The 20,898-nt window shown below is 37.2% G+C and overlaps 1 long non-coding RNA gene and 4 other non-coding genes across 5 annotated transcripts; all 5 read right to left on the bottom strand.

The window, feature by feature from the left end:
• Window positions 1–5,193: 5,193 nt before the first annotated feature.
• On the bottom strand, window positions 5,194–7,986 carry LOC128532128 (uncharacterized). The gene is made up of 3 exons (XR_008361271.1): window positions 6,284–7,986; window positions 6,129–6,193; window positions 5,194–6,025 (listed from the first exon to the last, which is right to left on the bottom strand). It is a non-coding gene; the product is annotated as an uncharacterized LOC128532128 (long non-coding RNA).
• LOC128532382 (U1 spliceosomal RNA) lies at window positions 7,375–7,539 on the bottom strand. The gene has a single exon (XR_008361291.1). It is a non-coding gene; the product is annotated as a U1 spliceosomal RNA (small nuclear RNA).
• A 284-nt stretch (window positions 7,987–8,270) lies between the features above and the next one.
• LOC128532392 (U2 spliceosomal RNA) lies at window positions 8,271–8,461 on the bottom strand. The gene has a single exon (XR_008361299.1). It is a non-coding gene; the product is annotated as a U2 spliceosomal RNA (small nuclear RNA).
• Window positions 8,462–16,269: 7,808 nt separating this feature from the next.
• LOC128532378 (U1 spliceosomal RNA) lies at window positions 16,270–16,434 on the bottom strand. The gene has a single exon (XR_008361287.1). It is a non-coding gene; the product is annotated as a U1 spliceosomal RNA (small nuclear RNA).
• A 1,362-nt stretch (window positions 16,435–17,796) lies between these two features.
• On the bottom strand, window positions 17,797–17,987 carry LOC128532391 (U2 spliceosomal RNA). The gene has a single exon (XR_008361298.1). It is a non-coding gene; the product is annotated as a U2 spliceosomal RNA (small nuclear RNA).
• Between the last annotated feature and the right edge of the window lie 2,911 nt (window positions 17,988–20,898).

Below are 20,898 nucleotides of genomic sequence, written 5' to 3'. Positions count from 1 at the left end.
CGCTGTGGGAAGCAGCAGAAGATTGCAATTTTTCGATAAACGACTACATTTTGCTAGACATAGCGTGAATAAAGCATAAGTTTTACATGCTTTTTGGAGTTAACGAACCTGCACACATATTATCCTTGGAGCCCACTGAGAGGCAATGTGACCATTTATGTAATGTTTAATATCATCTTCTTTTTCTTTTTCTCTTTCCTCTCTCCCCCCGTCTCCCCCTTTCACTCTTTCTCTGTCGAGCTACACATGTTGTTTCTGAGCTGCCAGTGATCCAGACTCCTTGATCCTGACCCATCCTGGTGCCCTGCTTCTGATTGGAGATCTCATCACATGGATGCCCCGTGTGTCTCTTTGGGATGCGTCTGGTGTCTGGGGATGAGTCTCTCTACCTAGAAGATGGTTCTGGCCTCGACTGGTGTTGGCAACTCTTTCTCTGGGGACTTCGATAGTTCGATAGTTTAGGACTGGAACTTCCTACAAGTCTACCCGAGTCATCAATAACTACCTGGACTCCATATTAACATCAATTAACATCAGCTATTATAGCTGAACTGCCTGCCACCTAACACACTGTATAAATGCAGATCATTTACTGCTTTGTTTCACCCAAATAAGGATGGGTTCCCTGTTGAGTGTGTTTCTTCCTATTACCATCTCAGGGAGTTTTTCCTTGCCACTGTCGCCCTCGGTTTGTTTACCTGGGACAAACTGACCATTTTGATTCATACACATTCACATTTCATACAAACTTAAATAATTCTTTTGATTGTGTAAAGCTGCTAAATTTATGCTAAATATAACAATTGCTAAAAGCGCTATACAAATAAAATTTATTTGAAATTGAATTGAATCTTAAATCCCTTACATCTGAGTATTTCACAATCTAGTCAGTTACCGACACGGTTAATTAACCAGTGGTACAGTTTGTTAATGACGATGTCATGTACTTGAAAAACCTTTTCAAGTACATGGAGTAAGTTCAAATGGATAAGCCCCTAGTGGACATTGAGTCTATGAGCTATTACCAAATGTTGATGTACTGCTGTAGGTCTTAAAGTATGGGGCGGCCCCACTAGTGGGGAATACAGACATGACAGGTGGGGCGCAATGAACGGGAGGGAATTAGTGGAAAATAATAGGAAAGTACTTATTCTAATTCATGCTTTTCTTTATTGACAAAAAAAATCGGACACTCGAAACTAAACAATCACACGCCAAGAAATGGATCATTAATACAAGTAAATTAAAATAACATCAGAGAAAAAGTGGAACCATAGTGCAACAATAACAGTTTAACGTTGGCATGTTAATTGCAGATATATAAGGAAACATTTGGTATTACAGTACTGTATATATGTAATTTAATTTATTCCAATGTGTAGGCAGTACTAGTCTGGCATTTCTAGTTTCCAGTGTGGCAACAAAGTTGCTTTTTGATCCTTAAGGCGCTGAACAAAAGGGAAGATCAATATCGTTGATCCCTAAATCATTTGTTGCGCCGTAGAGAATAAGGGTGTTTATGCTTTTAAACATGTATAATTTAAGGCGGATGTAGCTTAAAGAAAATGTAGAGAGAAAAATATATGTGGGTATCTTATTTGCGGGTTTATTTACGCAGCTATTAAATTCGGAGATGCGAATATCAAACTAACTTTACCATGGACACAAACCAGGTCAGTAGCGTACTGTATGTAGTGGCATAATAACGTCAATGGATACATTTGTTACGTGGACCACAAAAAAGCAGCAATTCAGCACTATCAGCCTAATCAACCAAAAAGCCAGCCGAAAAGAAAATTTGATGAAGCCTACTGTATGTTGCGCTTGAATTCATGGTGGGGGCGGTGGGGGCAGAGGAGAGACCCGTGTGTTTTTTGTGTCTTAAACCGCTGGCAGCAGACAGTATGAGACCCAACAAAGTAGGAAGACACTTGGAGACAACACACCCCAGTCACGTTAATAAGCTACTCGACTTCTTTAAATGTAAGCTCTAGATAAGTGACGAAGTAAGCCTGTTATAACAATTGCACGTGTATTTTATCTGTTTTAAACTTGGTGTTATTTGATCTTATTGGTTTAGAAATTGACATTTTAATAAATAGTAAACCTGGCCGATTTCGTTATCATTTTGTTGACAAGTGGGGAATGACAGAAAATGTTTGAGAACCACTGATGTACTGTATCAAGAACATTTTGACTATTTGAACATTTATATACGTAAAAAATAAGTGTTTACTACTGCACAAGTGTAAATGTCTGGAAAAGATTACATAAACTCCAAACTAATAAAGTGATTGTACAGGTGCATTTCAATAAATTGGAATATCATCCTCCTCTTTTCAGATGAAAGTAAAATTTCCATTTCATTTGGAAATCAAGGTCCCTGTGTCTGGAGGTAGAGAGTAGAGCCACAGAATCCAAGTTGCTTGAAGTCCAGTGTAAAGTTTGCAATCAGTGGTGGTTTAGGTGGTGGACATTCCTGTCATCTGCTAGTGTTGGCCCTGTGTGTTTTATTAGGTCCAAAGTCAGCGCAGCCGTCTACCAGGAAGTTTGCTGATCAGCAAAGTTCTCTTTGCTAATCAACTTTATGGAGATGCTGATTTCGTTTTCCAGCAGGACTTAGTACCTGCCCATACTGCCAAAATTATTGATACCTTGTTTAAGTATCATGGTATCCCTTTGCTTGATGCACCAGCTGTCAAAGAGCTAAAGGCCGCTTCCAGAGCAACCTGGGCTCCCATAACATGTCAGCAGTGGCACAGACTGATGGCCTCCATGCCACGCCGAATTGTTGCAGTAATTCATGCAAAGTAACCCCCGACCAAATATTGAGAGCTGTACATGTTCATCTTTTTTTCGGTTTGAGTAATATTCTAATTTCTGAGATACCGTTTTTTGAGTTTTGGTTAGTTGTAAGCCATAATCATCAAAATTTAGGGTAACACTTGAAATAAATCAGTCTGTGTCTAATGAATCTGTATAATGAGTTTCACTTTTTGAATTAAATTACAGAAATAAATCAACTTTTTGATGATATTCTAATTTACTGAGATGCACCTGTTTATTTTATTGAAGTCATGCAGTGCTTCAGTGGATAGTTGCCTTAATTTTTGCAAACCACTAGATGTCGCTGTGCCTCTGGAGATAAACGCTTCGAATGATTTTGACACAAATTTTAAAAAAAGGCCCAGCAATTTCCAAGGCTTCATTCTCCCATCACTGGGTTATTTCAAACAGGAACATGGAAATCTTTTGGTTAACAAAGGAGTTAATAGAGTTGTTTCTGACTATCTGTCCCTTTAGTGGCACAATGACTTAGTGCTTAGCACTGTCACCTTGCACCTTCAGGGTTTTTATTAATTTCCCACCTCAGGGTCTGTGTGCACAGAGTTTTCATGTTCTCCATGCTTGATGGGTTTCCTTTCACAGTCAGACAAGCCGATTAGGCTAATTGGCGTTCCCAAATTGCGTGCATGTGAACATTGACCAGAGGTCATACCAGGTAGTAAAATAGGAATAAATACTATAGTAATCACCACTGAAATAGTATGCAAACCATAGTCTGTTTTGTTGTTGTTGTTTTTGTGCTGTGGCCACTAATTTTACTGTGGATGTCGATACTTTTGTACCTGTTTTCTCCAGTGTTTTCTGAAGGTTCTTTGCTGGTGTTCTGGGATTGATTTATTATTTTCTCAAAAGTACGCTCATCCCTAGGAGAACGAATATGTCTCTTTCCTGATGAAATTCCAAGTTTGGACTTTGGTGTAATTATTTCATTGCAAAAGGCTGCAATTGATTACAGGTAATATGCATAATTGAGAATTCACAGGTTGTCAATAATTTTAATATTTTTCTAGTTTTTAAGTAATAAAAGTGGATAAATAAATATTGATAATCTCTTAATGAGATTTGCGTCTTTATGCTTTCAGCACTAGGCTGTGATGGTCAGGTTCACAAACTCTTGGCCATGTAGGTTAAGAGTCAACCGCATGCTAAAAGTTTTTAGCAAACATTTTTTGTTAGAAAAAAGTCATGGCATTTTTATTGCAGTTTTTCTATCAGTTGTATTTATTGTTGGGTAACTTGCAGAACAAGTAGGTTTGGAGACATTTGTTCAATACTGCTGTATTTAATAATTAAAATGTAAAACCTTTGTCATCAAGCAAGAAGTTAGTTTCTAAAAACATACCTGATATAGATCACAGTTTAATCGTTGTCTGAGTGTCAGAGCAAAACATCCCAAGCCCCCCACAATGCTGCATTGAAGTAACAACGTAATCTTTAACATTATGTTTAATAAATCAAACAAATTTATTAATGTATCAGTACTTCAAAGGATGTGTGATGATCTATTAGCCAGTGTCCAAAGAAAATCTGCTTTATTTATCTGCAGTTGTTTTGTTCCTGCTTTAAATAAATGTTGTATGAAAATCTTGCTCAAAAGATCATATGTGGAATTGCTTATTATTATGTTTTTGCTCTTAAATCATAATTTTTAACGTGCAACAATTAATTTGCTCAAGCTTTCAGTGTTTTGACAGTAAAACAAAGCAAGTTATTGAAGAAATTCTTTTTTTTTGGTACATTTTACAGCTTGTAATGTGATTTAGTTCTAGTTCTGTCCAGCCCTAACAGTCTGCCACCCCTCCACAGCAGCACCCTAAACCCTCTGTGTGCCCAAGTACGTGGGTCGACCAGCCAGCCCACTGTATTCCTATTCACATGTCTGGACAGTGTAAGCACCTCATCTGTAAGTAATGGCATATTTTATGGAGTAAAAATAAATAAATAAAAGCAGAAAAGCATTTGAACATTGTTTAATAACTCTTATTGTTTTAAACTTTTATTATTCCCATATTCAAACACTGGAATGTCCTCATTCATGTAACTCATAAAAGTGCACAAGGAACAGTTCTGAGTAGCCATATTGAACAAACAATGCATGTATACATTATGTATAATAAACTCTTATTTATAGTGAATATTTTAATACTGATGGCAGTAATACATTTACATTTACATTTGGGCATTTGGCAGACGCTCTTATCCAGAGCGACTTACATTTTTATCTCATTACACAACAGTGGCAACTTGGTGGTTATGGGGTTTGAACCTGGGATCTTCCGAACCGTAGTCCAATGCCTTAACCACTGAGCTACCCCTGGCCCCTAATAGTAATATGAACAATGCCAGTTGAATGACTTTCATCTTTCAAGTATTTTGAAAACAACAATGAGAAACTATAAAATATAATATAAATAAATAACTTAAAGTACTTGAGGTACTTCTTTTGAATGGCAATAAAAATGTTCTAATTATGGAGATTTTTCTATAACACCACTTTGAAACAAGTCAAGTAGTTACAGCAATATGTGCAGTGGTATATACAATTGAAGATATCTGCTTATACAAAGTTACAGGGATTGAGGGTCCGGGCAATGTCTACTGCTTTTTTATAGTCCACATAAGTCTCACATTTCTGTCCAGCAAGGTCTTTGATTGTGGACAACTTCAAATGTTCACAGCAGGTATTTTTTCTGTTCTTTTTGTGGCCTTGAGTGGGTTGGCCACACAGTGCTCTGATGTAAACTTTAAATGTAGCCGGATGTCCAGTGCCACTGTGCTCTGCTTTTTCCACAGTAGAGTTGACTTCACTGGTGAAAGTGGAGGAACAGATACCTGCTGCTTCTGATAAACTCAGTAACGCACTAGGAGTTTATTTTCAGGATCGGAATACCAAGTTTGCTGAGTTCAGCATCATCCACCATCACTCTATGCTGCACATGCTGAAACATTTCCTCCACAATTAGGATGAAGCTGTTTAATGATGCCATACATCAGCCAGTTCTTTCAGGAGTCTATCGAGTGGGCAGCTAAGTAGCGTTTGCTGAACTTCAGCTTTTGCACCAACAATGACTCAGATGAATCTCTGTTTGTACGGCCAAACAGAGCATTACCCTAGAGCGCTGAGTAAATTCTGACAATCTCAACAAGGATCTTGCTAAGCTCCTCTATGTGTGTGTACCTAGGGAGATGATTTGGACCACATACTGATACAGATTATGCATTAATACTTAGTTTAGTAATGTTTTGAATTATTAAAATGTTACATATATTAACTGACATACCTTGTCTTTCTAAGGTGCTGTGAGCTATCAATAGCAGAGCATCACACAGGAGCTGAAGCAGGAGCCTTAAAAATAAATGTATTTATATTAAATATATATAGATATAAAGTTTCAGTAATCAAAATCGATTTTTACTATGGGCACTTTTAACCTACCTCTTTGTTGAATGTATGGAAGTGTTTCAGTGACTTGGTGGCGATGTCATCTTCCTTCATCACTTCAATTGCACAGGAGCAGTACGTCTCCTGTGCGATTTTCCTCTCCTGGTCAGGCCCAGCTTGCGGATCAGCCTGAAGTGTGGCCCAGTCTCCATTGGTGGCAGAAGGCCTGTGGAAACAGCTGCACATACCTCAGCAGGAGATCTTTCACCTCGCTTTACTGTCAGGATGGCTACTTTGTTTAATGTGACGGTCAAGCAGACTAAAATATAATAATTAATTTATTGAAAGAAAAATTATAAAAAATTAATTGTTTAGTGCAGCATACTTACTACTCGATGTAGCCAACGTCATTCTTCACCAGTCATTTAAAACTTTAGCCATTGTATTTGCCAAAGGTCAGATTAAGCAGGTACTGCATCCAAGGTACTGTATCTGTGATGGAGTTGAGGTAAATGGCTGACATTTTCTTTTAGCCAAGAAAGAAAAATTGTATAATACACATAATCTACGACTATATAACTAAGTTGCATCATATTGTAATTCAAAAGTGTTTGAGATGTCTGTAAAATAAAACGCTGCTCTGGCAATAGTTGCTAAGACTTCTGGGTCCCTTGACCCTTTCACACATTTAAAAATGTGCAGCATTAAAATACAGTGTATCTCAATTATATTGTCAATTATACTGCAAAAAGATACATTTTCTTACATAATAACCTCATTCTAGATTTAGAATGCCACAGGCTGATTACCTCCATGCCATGCCACATTGACGCAGTAATTCGTGCTAAAGGAGCGCTGACCAAGTACTGAGTGCATCCTTTTTTAATATACAGTAGAATAGAAAAGAAAATAAATTCATCATAATTTAACTGTATGACATTTTTAAATGAAATCATGTGTGTTTTCAGAGAAGAAATGCTTGTCATATTCATTATGATTGACCCATGCAAGTACATTACAGCAGATTCCTCACTTCTCTCTTAGGAAAAAGCAGTGTACTGCACCTATTACTACAGAAGGTATTAAAAAATAAAACATTATTTACCTGAAATAACTGAAAACTCTGACTTTAGTACACTGAATATCAGGGGAGAGCGCGAACGCAGTCCCCCACTACCAGAAATTATGCAGTCGAGATTCCCACATTTGGGGAATTCGCAGAGGTCAACACAACCGAGAGTGCAATGGTTGAGCCTCACCCTGGGTGAACCACCTTCTTGATCATGGTATCTCCCCTGCCAGGTAAGTATGAATTGTTACACCATCGCACAACGACTGCACCACCACACACACCGTTTACCATCATGGTGATTAAATCTACCACTAACCGTCACATAAACATCCTAGTGTAAAACACCCCAATATAAAAGGACCGCTAAAGCATTACTAATATTATTACCCGTAAAACCGTGCTGCCGTCTATATTCTTAACAACGAAACAGTTCCCATGATGCATTGCTTCTGGATCTACGAGAGCTACCAAGTCCAGGAAACTGCTTCAGAAATCGTAGTATGTCCTCGAACATCACAACAGACAAGCCAAGACAGTCAAAAGGGAAGACGCGTGTTGCTTCGCTGTAGCAATAAGAATCAGGAAAAATATTTCAACTAGAGTGTTTTATTAGAACCGTTTTAAAGCCTCGCAACAGTTAGCCCCGCCCCTCGGTGTGAAATACAGTTTCAGCCAAAATGAAACTTCTCTACATTTTACAGACCTCACTTTAATAACAAATAAATTAAATGTATACAATTAGTTATATAACCAGTTCACATAAACAAAATGAACAAGGAGTCGTTTAAAAATAACGCGATCGCGAAAATTTCTGTTTAGCCAAACTAATAATAAAATGCGCAAAGTTTGGTTAAAAGGGGTAGCGACTATACACTCACATCATCCCCAAATAAGCATCGCTATAACAGTTAGCTCTAATGCAGGACGCCACACAAATTCACTATAATAATCTTTTTTTGACAGAGAGAGAGGGGGTGCACCGTTCCCGGAAGTACTGCAATACCGGGTCGATGCGTGGAGTGGACGGAGCAAGCCCCTATTCCATCTCCCTGTTCCAAAAATCAATTTAATATATGGTCCCCGGGTAGGGGACGTATCAGATATTAAACTGATAAGAACAGATACTACACTTGATCTTAGCCAAAAGGCCGAGAAGCGATACCGAAAACAGCGAACAACGAACGGAGTCATTCTACAGATCGGTAATCCTGAGGAAGGCAGGTGCTCATTTCTCTCAATACTGTATAAAACATGCCGTATAAATTATGAAAAATACATAAGGTACACTAAAGGTACATAATTAGTGGGCGAAAAGGTCTATTTTAAGCGAAGAGAAGAGAAATTAATAATAAATGCGCAGACCAGCCAATCGGCGGCCAGAGTACAAAATCCCATCCAGTACAAAGTCAGATTGTTTTAAAACATACATTCTAAACCAAACATTTAAAAGTGGAGTAAAATAATTCGATCGATAACAACCAACACTGCAAACTAAATACGGGGAAATTAAAAAGATGTTAAACTTAAGCTGAATTATAGAACATTGCCCCTTAGTGGCCAAATGTGGTATTGCGTGAGAAAATCAGGAAAAAAATGTTAAAGGTTAATCGTTTACTGCTGCTCCATGTAAAAACCTTTTTACGAGGATTTCTTGTTGAAAATAAAAAAATATTTTAATTGTTTTAATTAATATGAATATATTTTAAGGTACATTTTTATTATATTTTAATATGTGAAAATTACTTGTCAACCATGACCTAATTATCAGTAATAAAAATGCTTCCTGGGCAGTGGTGGCTTAGTGGTAGGTTTTCTTCGCCCACCATGTGGAAGGCCCAGGTTTAATTCCCACACCCCATCCCCTGATTGCAGTGGCCCAGATGAAATGGGAGGGCATTTGATGAGTGGACTGAAGGGTCTACTGTAGCAACCCCTCAATCTAAAATAAATATTTTAATATAATAGATTATATAAGTGTTTAAGTCACTGAATTATTTATATTCCCTTATATTAACACATGCATTACAAAACATTTACGTCCCATTACGGGTCATGTTTTTAAATGCCCTTCAGTTGTTGAGGTCAAATTATGATTGACGGAGAGATGGTTTAGCAATAACCTTACATTATGTAAACAGGGGCAGGAAGAATTCCCATAAGACCATTACTTTTAATTAGATTTCGGTTAAAGCTAGAAAAAAATATTGTGATAAAGTAAATTTGCCTTCGTTATACATAATTCTCTCTTCTTCATTTCATTCCAATATTTATTAATTTATTTAATAAAAAGTCAGAATGGCCATCGAGCAAAGAAAACGAAATACGGTCAGAAAAAAAAGGAAATATATCAATGGGAAACTGTGAAGGTAGATAATTTAAACACAATTTATTGGTTGTATCAATAAAAATTGACAGTGGCTATCTTAGTTAAGCTTAATAGTGAAAATAAGAGCATTTCTAAACAGACTGTCAGATAAACTCTCAGGATTGGGAGTAAAACTTTGTGTGGCCATAAGAAAAGCATTTGTTAGTGAGGCTAATTGTAAAGAAACAAACACAAAAAACACTTTAATTTTCTAGGGAGCAATGGAAAAGGGTAATGTGGTCTGATAAGTTTTGACCGAGTGCCCACTGTACAAGCCTCTGGAGGCAGTGTTATGATCTGTGATTGCTTCAGTTGGTCAGGTCTAGACTCAGCAACGTTGTGGGGCAAATAAATAAACAAAATAAAAAAAAAATAGTCAGTTTAAGCTAAACAAGTTCCGTTTTCAGGTTGGGTAGGTTAAGCTTGGTGTGTGTGTATACTGTATATATACACACACACACACACACACACACACACACACATTATATATATATATATATATAAATATAAAAATTAGGACCGATCATAGAGTTAGAAAGTGACCCAAACTTTTAAACGGTAGTATATATATTATTAATATAAAATTAAAAGATGCCCTTTATTATTTTTGTACAACTGTCTCAACAGGGTAGATGGGGACCATAGTTTTGTAACATGACATTATTTCATCTTTTTTTCTTTTAAAATAAGCCTACAAAACAGAACCAGACATCAGTAATCAGTAGCTACGTTTACATCAGAAATATTTCTTCAATCCAAATAAAATCATTTCGATTCAAATTTCTAATTGAACTGTTTGTGTGTCTGCTGATCTGTAAAGGTGTTTTTACATGCTGAACATTTACTCAGAAAATAATTGTACTTTTTTTGGGGTCACAAACTGGCTTTACCTGCAGTGAAGTGTTAAAAACTGCTAGATTTCTCCCATATTATTATTTTTTTTAATGATAACTCCTGCCATCTTCGTTATGAATGATATTATACAGTCTTTTATTAGCAATTCTCTCTCTCTCACACACACACACACACATACACACACACACACGTGACCTCCAACCTAGCAAGGATAAAGTTCTGCACAAAACTCATAGTCTACTATTACATGTTTTTAAGTCTGACTGCAATAATTTGAGCATTTGCACAGTGTTAGCCTACAAATCCTCCAGATAGCTTACTATTCAGTGAAGATATAGGCAACTTAACATTTTCATTATTAATTCCATGGGATATCATCATTCTGCGTGTGTGTAGGCCTACGTGTGTCTACCTGGAAATCCGATGTCATTTATATAACTCTGTGGGTTTATTTGTTGTACTGCGTGAAGATTGACAACAATTTCGACCAATTGTGACAGACGTAAGACCACTCGTTAATTTGATGTGGATGGCACTGTAGCTGAGCCTAATTGGCAGACGGTTCATTTGCGAGTAGCAGCTAGGTAGGCTAGTGGTGCAGGTTGTCAACAAACACTCAAATGCACGAGTGACACACACACACACACACACACACACACACACACACACACACACACACACACACACACAACAAAAAAGCCCTCCGTCTTCCCTTCATAAATGTTCCTCCCTTCACTCTGCCAACATTTCGGCTACTTTTTACCGAACTCGTAGCTATTCTGAAGCCTTCCTCAATCTGTCCCTGCTGGGTCACGTCTCTCACCACCTCGTCCTCCTCCGAAACAATTTTAATAGCTACTCCTTCTTCATCTGTGTAACTAACATTGACATTAATCTGTTCTACACTCCCTTGTGCCGCGCCGGCAGCCTGAGCACTCTGGACTGCCTCTGCACTGTTGCTAGTTGTTGATGGCCCTACACCAGCAGATGCAATTGAACGTGTGGTGGTGGCAAACATTTTTGTGATTTTCGCACATTTTGCTGCTTCCACTTGTAGGCTTTTGCGTCTTTTCTCCCACAGCTTTTCTGCATCCCCTTGCTTTTTTCTCTCTTTTTCTTGTTTATCTATTGTTATAGACGGACTCATCTCAAACTCTGGTCAAACGCTAAATAGCAGATTTTGTCAAGGGGAGATGCGGGCTGGCCAGGAGGGAGGCAGGGCGTGGCCTGAGATTTCATTGGACTAGCTCAATGTCCTTTAAGACAGTCAACCAATAAGCCGCGATTCGTGTCTCAGATACTCTACCGTTGCGGTAATAAATAAATTGGCCTAATAAACTTTTTTTTAAATATTAAATTATGACTGACAGCCCCAGCCCAAAAATGTGCATCAGCCCGGCGGGCATTGCCCGGTCTGCCCTATGGTCAGTCCAGGCCTGTGGTGAGCCAATCAAGCCTCCTTCCTCAGCCCTTCCTTTATCCCCTCAGCGATAAAAGTCCACTTTTATAGAGACAGGTGTTGAGTTGTTCTCAGGTACAGAGGTTACCAATCAGCAATGTAAGCAAAGCTTTCCTTCCCAAAAACTCAACATTACTTAATTAAATATATATTTATTACAAGAGATTAACTGTTTACATGGCTAATATTAACCTACTGGATAGGTTATCAAATGGTTTACACCACCCCTCTCAAATTAATCCCGATCAGGCCGGATTGGCTCAGACTGTTATGACGGACTTGTTTACATGATGCAGCTTTATTACGATTGAGGCATTATTAGTGGAATATCAGGCTCCATGTAAACCCAGCTACTGTAAGCTAGCACTTAGCTGCAACAAAGTGATGCTGAATAGACATTTTTTCCCTAAAACAGAGACCTCCTGAGCCTGCAGCATGGCATGCAAAGATTTATAATCACTTCACAGTTGTGACTCTTCTTATCTGAGGCGTTTGCTGCACTGATAGAACGGTTTGTTAAAGTGAAGTCAAAAATCACAAATTAACAGCACCTCAGATTAGAGCTATTATGAAGGCTTTACAGAGCACAAGTACTGTAGCAGATACAACTGTTCAAGGGAGATTATTTAATATTGAGACCATCAGTATTGTTTTATAGCAATGGCCAAAAGTTTTGAAAATGACAAATAATAATTTACACAAGTCTGCTGTCTCAGTATTTTTAATTCTTTTTTTGTCAGATGTTACTACGGTATATGAAAGTATAATTACAAGCATTCTCTAAGTGTTGAAGGCTTTAATTGACAATTACAGTAGGTTTATGCAAATATTTAGTATTTGCAGTATTGACTCTTGTTTTTCAAGACCTCTGCAATTCCCCTTTTCTCAAAACTTCTGGCCACAGGTGTACAATGTAGAAAAAAATAAAAATCAGGAAAGTCCATGGAATTTGAAGGCATGTTCAAAACTTTGACTGGTAGTGTATGTATGGGTTTGTGTATTGTAATAAAAGTATTGTTGGAATTTCTTTAACACAATATAGGAATAAAATAATTAATAAAATTAAGTGATCTTCCAGTATCTACTTTATAATTAAGTGAGAGAATCTGCTGTTTATGCACAGAAAAAGTACTTTACAAGAGACACAAGCCAAACAAAATAAACCGTATCTAGATCCTTTACAGATACAATATCCTGCTCTTTATTCAGACTTACCCAAATACACTCATTTGTTTATTAATTAATTAATTCCTTCCTTTGCCTAATCATAGGGACAAGAAAAAGATTTTGAAAACTAATACTAAGAACGCAAAGGCATATTCATTAGTACTAAGCATTTCTTCCCTGCATTAGATCTGTAGATGAACAGCAACCTTACACGTGTAAAAAAAATAATATAATAATAATCACAGTGGACATTCAACTAATTACATAAATATTATAATTAGTGATGGGACATACTGTGCCGATGCTATGAGGCGTGTGTCCAGATATTCAGGAACTATTTAGTGAAGCGCGTTTCAAGGCTTGTATTGTTTACGGCAACCGAATCATGAATGACTTTGAAACCTCGCTGCAATTGGGAATTCAGGAAGTGGTTTGAATCTTGCCGCCATGTATTGACGGATATAAAGCCCAAGCACGTTATTTTTGTTTGTTTGTTTTTTTCCTAGGTCCTTGGAATGTAATTCCCAATGTATATTTTCTTTAGTATTGTAGCTCTTGGCGGAACGGTGTAGCGGTTAGCACTGTCGCCTTGCACCTCCAGGGTCCGGGTTCGATTCCCTGCCAGGCCCGATTCCTGTCTCTGTGTGCATGGAGTTTGCATGTTCTTCCCATACTCTGGTTTCCTTCCACAGTCCAAAGATATGCAGATTAGGCTAACTGGCGTTCCCTAATTGCCCGTAGTGTGTGTATGTGTCTGCGCCTGCAATGGAATGTCACCCTGGCCAGGATGTACCCTGCCTCGTGCCCTAAGTCTCCTGGGATAGGCTCCAGGGGCCTCATGTATCAACGCTGCTTACGCACAAAAACTTTGCTTACGCCAGTTTTCACGCTCACAGTCGGATTTACTAACAGTGAAATTAACGTAACAATGTGCATTCTTCCACGCCAACTTCATGTCTGGCGTACGTGTATTTCTTGTGTGCGTTTGTGTGCGTTGATATTAATATTTTTCTACCAATTATGTGATTTAGAACATATAAAAGCATTTGCAAATGTATACAACCCTTAGTCTATGGCAATGGCAGTGTTGGCCTTATTAGAGGACATTGTCAATGGCCGAATCCGAAGGGACGCGTTTTTAGGGATCACAGTAATTTTCTGGCCCACGATGATGACTGGCTTATTAGCTGTTTCAGATTTTCAAGAGCTATCCTCTTGGAGCTCTGTGCTGAGTTGGGTCCAAATTTGGAAAGAGAGACAGGAAGGAGCCCCGCATTACCCGTTCCCTTACAGGTGCTGACAACGATTGGTTTCCTGGCAACTGGTTCTTTCCAAAGGGAACTGGCAGACTGCTCGGGGTTAAACCAACCGTTTTTGAGCCATGCAATGCCAGCTGTATAGGACGGGATCATCCGCATGTCTAGCAGGTAGCTTATATAAGGTTTCCATACCATGCAGTTGACCAGCTAAACATTAAAGCGCAATTTGCAGCGATCGGCGGTTTTCCTAATTTAATCGGAGCGATCAACTGCACGCACACTGCTATAAAGGCGCCATCTGAAGAGAAATTTGCATACGTGAATCAGAAACATTTCCAATTAATAAATGTGCAAATAATATGTGATGCTCAAATGCGCCTAAAAAATATTGTGGCAAGGTGGCCTGGGACAACCCATGATTCATTCATCCTCACAAACAGCATGGTTGGGATGAGGCTCCAGGGTGGCAGGGTGCGCGATGGGTGGCTTCTTGGTGAGTGATGTATTTAAAGATATTATTCCAGCTAAGTTTTTTATTTTTTTATTTTGTTATTAATTCCGGAGGACAAACTTGCAAATAACACAGTTTTTCTCCGGTCTACCTCCGATAGGAGCACCTCCAATTCACATTCTGTGAAGTTTCTCTTCTTGTTTGGTTTTGCCAAAGTGAAGTCATTAACATATTTATACGGAGGAGGAGGCAGGAAGGAGTTTTGCGCTCATGCGCTCAATTTCACGTTAATTCAGATGTACAAAGAGAACATGCGTGGGATTCCGCGTACGCAGTGTTTTATACATCAGATTTTTTTACTGCGTACACACATTTACAGCTTTGTCCGTACGCAAGTCTTTGTACATGAAGCCCCAGGTCCCCGTGACCCTGAAGACAGGATAAAGCGTACAGATAATGAGTGAGTATACTGTAGGTCTTTTGCTGTGTTTTTTTGTGCTCCCTGTCTTGTTTTATAAATATCTGTGCCAAAACAAAAAATTATTTTATTTAAATTATTTTTTTTTGGGCTTATATATACACAGTATATATTAATATTAATATCATATATAAAGCCCAAGGAATCACATATTATATTTAAATATAAATGAATAGAGAGTATTGCCCGCCTCCCTATCCCATAACCACCAGTTGCCCTTCTCTTCTTTCCTTTTTTCAGTGTGAAAGTTATCACATCCTGCCAGACTCACAGCCAGTAAGCACCTATGCCTTATAATTATTATTTCATCTTCTTAGTAACATTGCCAGAAGTTATGTAATGTAAAGGAGGAGGGTCACTTTGATATGTGTGCTACTACCATGGAGCATTGATCAAAATGTAACAGGCACGAAAATCTAATACACACTATTTACAAACAAACACAAGCATGTTGATAGAAGGAGACAACAACAGATGGTTTAAATGGGCTTTTAACTTGTGCTCACAATAGAAAAATACATAGTTTAGTGAAAATCATATATAATTCCCATGCCCAACCTACAGTAGGTCAAGACAGTTGAGAGGATCACATTCCGTACTAGTAAAATAACTACTAACACATCTGCTCGTCTTACATTCTTTGGCCAGTAGAGGGGTTTGTGTGCAAATGAAGCCTCGAGAAATGAACCCTTTTCTGAAACAACCGGCTGGAGGGCTTCATCTCGTCATTACTAGTTATAATAATCTGTCAGCACAGCTATTTGCAAACATTATGCACTGCATAACATGCAGCTTATACATTGTACATCCACAAACCTTGCTAATAAACAACCACACAATAATATAAACTACTGTAATCTAACTGTAAGCACTGTTTTGCTTCTTCTACATTTGAAGATGGAATAATAAGCTCTAACTTTAGTACAATGAATATCAGGGGAGAGCGCGAACGCAGTCCCCCACTACCAGAAATTATGCAGTCGAGATTCCCACATTTGGGGAATTCGCAGGGGTCAGCACAACCGAGAGTGCAATGGTTGAGCCTCACCCTGGGTGAACCACCTTCTTGATCATGGTATCTCCCCTGCCAGGTAAGTATGAATTGCTGCACTATCGCTTAGCGACTGCACCACCACACACACTGTTTACCATCATGGTGTTAAATTTACCACAAACCGTTAAACAAACATTCTAGGGTAAAAAAACAACAATATAAGAGGACCGCTAAAGCATTACTAACTTAATTACACTAAAACCCGTGCTGTCGGCTATTTTCTTAAAAAAGTAAAACAGTTCCCATGATGCATTGCTTATGAATCTGCATCTGAAGTCCTCGAACATTACAACAGTCAGTCCAAAGGAAGCAGTGTATTGCTCCGCTGTAAGCAATAAAAGTCAGGATTTAACTACTCTATTATTGCTTCACTTCATTCGAAATATTTTAAATACTTTATTAGAATTGTTTTAAAGCCTCGCTACAATTAGCCCCGCCCTTTGGCGAGCAGTTCAGTGACAACCAAAATAAACCGACTTATCTACAAAACATTTTACAGACATTCACTTCATTAATAAAAATTTTTGAATGTAAATGTATATAATTATAAAGTTCTATAAACAATGTGTTGAAATAACAATAAATAAATAAAAACAAGCGCGGAAATTTCTGTCCGACTGGTTACAAGAGGCGGGTATATAGTTCCGGGAGTAATAGTTCCGCCAGCAATAAAATATGGTTGTTCTATTAATTTACTATCCTTCAGTCTTCGTAATCTTTATTATTATGTGCTAGTACGTTAAATTATTATTATACGTATAATTACTAAGCCACATCGTCACCGAAAAAGCAACGTTATAACCGTTAGTCCTGATGAGCTACGAAAACAGACATTAGAAGACTACAAAGGACGGTTCGGACTGCTGAAAGAATTATTGGCACTGCCCTGCCCACGCCACAAGAACTGTATACATCCAGAGTAAGGAAAAGGGCTCGAAATATCACTTTGGACCCCTCACATCCAGGCCACCTTTTATTTGAACTTTTGCCGTCGGGTCGACGCTATAGAGCACCTAACACTAGGACAGTCAGGCACAAAAACAGTTTTTTCCCCAGGCAATCTTCCTCATGAACAGTTAAACATCAACTGTCAATAAATATATGTGCAATATTGTGTACACTACCACAGTGCAATATACTGTATAATACCACAGATTTCAGATATTTATATAACTTTATATAAAAAAAAAGTATCTCACACCCTACTCCATTTGATGTCAAACTTTTTTTGTGTGTGTGTCGTGCTGTTTTGTCTTGTTATTTGTTTTCTGTCCTGGAAGCTTTGTCACTAAAACAAATTCCTTGTACGTGCAAGCGTACTTGGCAATAAAACTCTGTCTGATTCCTGATGAAGAACTCAACACACTCAGACAGATTCACTGTTGGGATCTTTCTTAACGAAGAGAGAGGGGGTGCACCGTTCCCGGAAGTACTGCAATACCGGGTCGATGCGTGGAGTGGACGGAGCAAGCCCCTATTCCATCTCCCTGTTCCAAAAATCAATTTAATATATGGTCCCCGGGTAGGGGACGTATCAGATATTAAACTGATAAGAACAGATACTACACTTGATCTTAGCCAAAAGGCCGAGAAGCGATGCCGACAGTAACGAACAACAAGTAGGGTAATTCTACAGATCGGTAATTCCGAGGAAGGAAAATGTTATTTTTTCTCAATACTGAATAATAAACCAGTATAAAATATATTTTAAAAAACGCTTATACTTAAAGAAAAAAAAATAGAAAAAAGAAAATAAACGTTGACAAATGTTAATTCACACAAAATGAAACGGTAATGAATGCATGAACTGACCAATCACAATCAATCCCTCACACTTTATATTTGATTAAAATCCTTCGATTGTAACAACTAACACGACAAAGCAAATGTATAAAATATAAAAAGAAGACATAAAAATGGAGGTATATTATATAACAATTTAACAGTGTAACAACTAACACACAACAAAGCGAATGTATAGAATATAAAAAGTAAACGTTAAAATTATATAACACTGCCTCTCAGTGGCCAACTGTGGTATTGCAGGAGAAATTAGTTTAACCCGTATGTGTTCGTTTTTGGCTCAATGTTCCCGCTTTCTTTTGACTGGTATCATTTTATTCCATTATAAATCCACAATAATACATATATAATCACCTAGTTTATTAACTTTAGCTTTTGTAAGCCTTACAAGTTTTGAACTTGTATTTCTTCTGTATGCTTTGCAGGCCTCATTTACCTAAGCTCATACCACTATTTTTTAAATAGACAATAACATTATATAAGTAATAATTTATAACAAACACTTAAACATATTGTACTACTACTTACAGAGTAATTCACTGAAATGTTTACCAATGTTATTTATCTTTTTTTAAGCTAGTTAAATTTCCTAAACTTTGGCACAAAATAACTTTTGTGTTCCCAGTCAAAACTGATCAGTAGAATTTATTTATTGAAATCAAAGGCTCAAATATACACATGGAAAACGTAATTCTTACAAGCTTTACTTAAAAATATATATAAACTCTAGTGTCATCCCAATATACCCAAGTTTTGTCCTCTCACGAGCATGTTGGGTATATACTAAGGTAATTGCATGTTCTTTGCAAATATATACATCACATTTGGCACACAAAGCTTGTTTTATTATGTTGATGCACAAAGTTGGCACCTCTTTCTTTTGCCACCTTCTTCTTTGTTTGTTGTGGCAGGGGGGCATTTTAAATCATAACACCGGAACACAACATGCCAGTTAACTAGAGAAACTTTCATTTGTTTTTTATATATAGTATTTCTGTTAAATTTGGACAAAAATACTATATTTAGCAAGTCGAATAATTTTTTTAAGTTCTTCTTCTTAAAATAAATATATATTTAAAAAAAAATCACATTTTACAAACTTGACATAGGCTAAAATAACTAAACAGAAGAGTTATCAAAAAAAAGTTTAGAAGTTTAGAATAATAAAAAAAAAATGTCAGAGCGAATTACACCTAAAACTGATTTTTAGTAATTAAGTAATTAAAGATAAATGTTTTTTGGCTGCACAAGGAGTGAACATTTGTAACAATAAAACAATGACCCTTACTACAAACAAGCCCCAAATTTACTAAAATGCAAAAGAAGTTTCTTTACAAATGCGTCACTTCTCCGCCATTTTCATTTTTCTACAGGCCAGCACTGCCTACACTTTTATTTCAGTTAATCTGAACGTGCAGTTATTTCACACTACAATATAGTACAACATAATAGTGTCTCCAAAACTAATCATTAAAACAGGCTTATTGTGTTACTTACACGTGAATCTAAATGGCAGTCTTGAACCAGCAATCCAAACTCGACTGAAGGTAAAAACAAATAAAACAAATGTTTCATGGCTTACAACTCTTACTAAACACAAATTTAAGCTATTTAAATCTAAAACTTATTTAAACATATACATAAATAAGATTTATTTATTCTATTGGTTAGTCGTAATATACTAAATTTATAAGGGGGGAAAAGGTCACTGCAAATAATCACCTGCTGCTACCAAATTCAGATCGGCTCCACAGCAGCGCCGCCTAGTGGTCTGTGATCGAGTATGTCCATGCCGTGATGACGGTGTTGAAGACGATAAGGATTTTTTTTTTATTATTATTATTATTACTGCACAATATAATACACAGGCTTATATCCCTGATCTAAAGTATTCCCTGTCCACAACGTTTTAATGTGTTTCCTGCCCTGAACAACACAAACTGCTCTTAATTAGTAATTTCTCAAATTTGTTGGATTGTCATCAGAGAAACCACTAAACCAGGGCCTGTATTCACAAAGCTTCTTAAGCCTAAAAGTTGTTCCTAGTGATGAAATTCTAAGAAATTTCTTAGAATTATGACATTCTCTTAAATTTTCACTTAAATTTAGGATTCAATCTTAGTTAAGATAAAAATGATTCACGAAACATCTTAGCCCTAAAAACAGCTCCTAAGGTAAAAATTGTTAAGAGTAGAGAGGGGGACTTTTAAGATGCTTAAGAGTTCCTATAGCAGAGGACAAAATGGTGGAAAGAAGAAATATTCTCCAAATACTGAACATAAAGATAAAAGAAAACACTGCTTTTCTGTCCAATTTGGTTTTCTTGTTGTTTTACTTCCTTACATCTCTCTTGGATTGAGACATAATCTCCTTAAAACATGCAATTACATAAATTGGTAAAAGGTCAGCCATTTTGCTCCCATCAATCTGAAATGGTATAATAAAAGTAATAATAAAATCAGTATGGTAAATAAATGTAAGAACTTTAATATAGTAACGACTGTGTGGAAATTGGTTGCTTCTAAAGTAGACATATTTTCAACATTTGGCTGTTTTAATTAACTTTAATATATTTAGTCTATACAAACAAAATATGTATTCTACTTTCACAAATAGTGTATTTCAAGACCTTTGCAGAGGTCAGAGGTTATTTTTTTATCAACCAATCACAGTTCTTGAATTGCTGCATCATCCTTAGCAACGGGG

Source organism: Clarias gariepinus, chromosome 10, assembly GCF_024256425.1.
Source record: "Clarias gariepinus isolate MV-2021 ecotype Netherlands chromosome 10, CGAR_prim_01v2, whole genome shotgun sequence".
Lineage (NCBI taxonomy): Eukaryota > Metazoa > Chordata > Actinopteri > Siluriformes > Clariidae > Clarias > Clarias gariepinus.
Note: the sequence above shows the minus strand (reverse complement) of the source record. Positions and strands in the feature narration are given on the sequence as shown.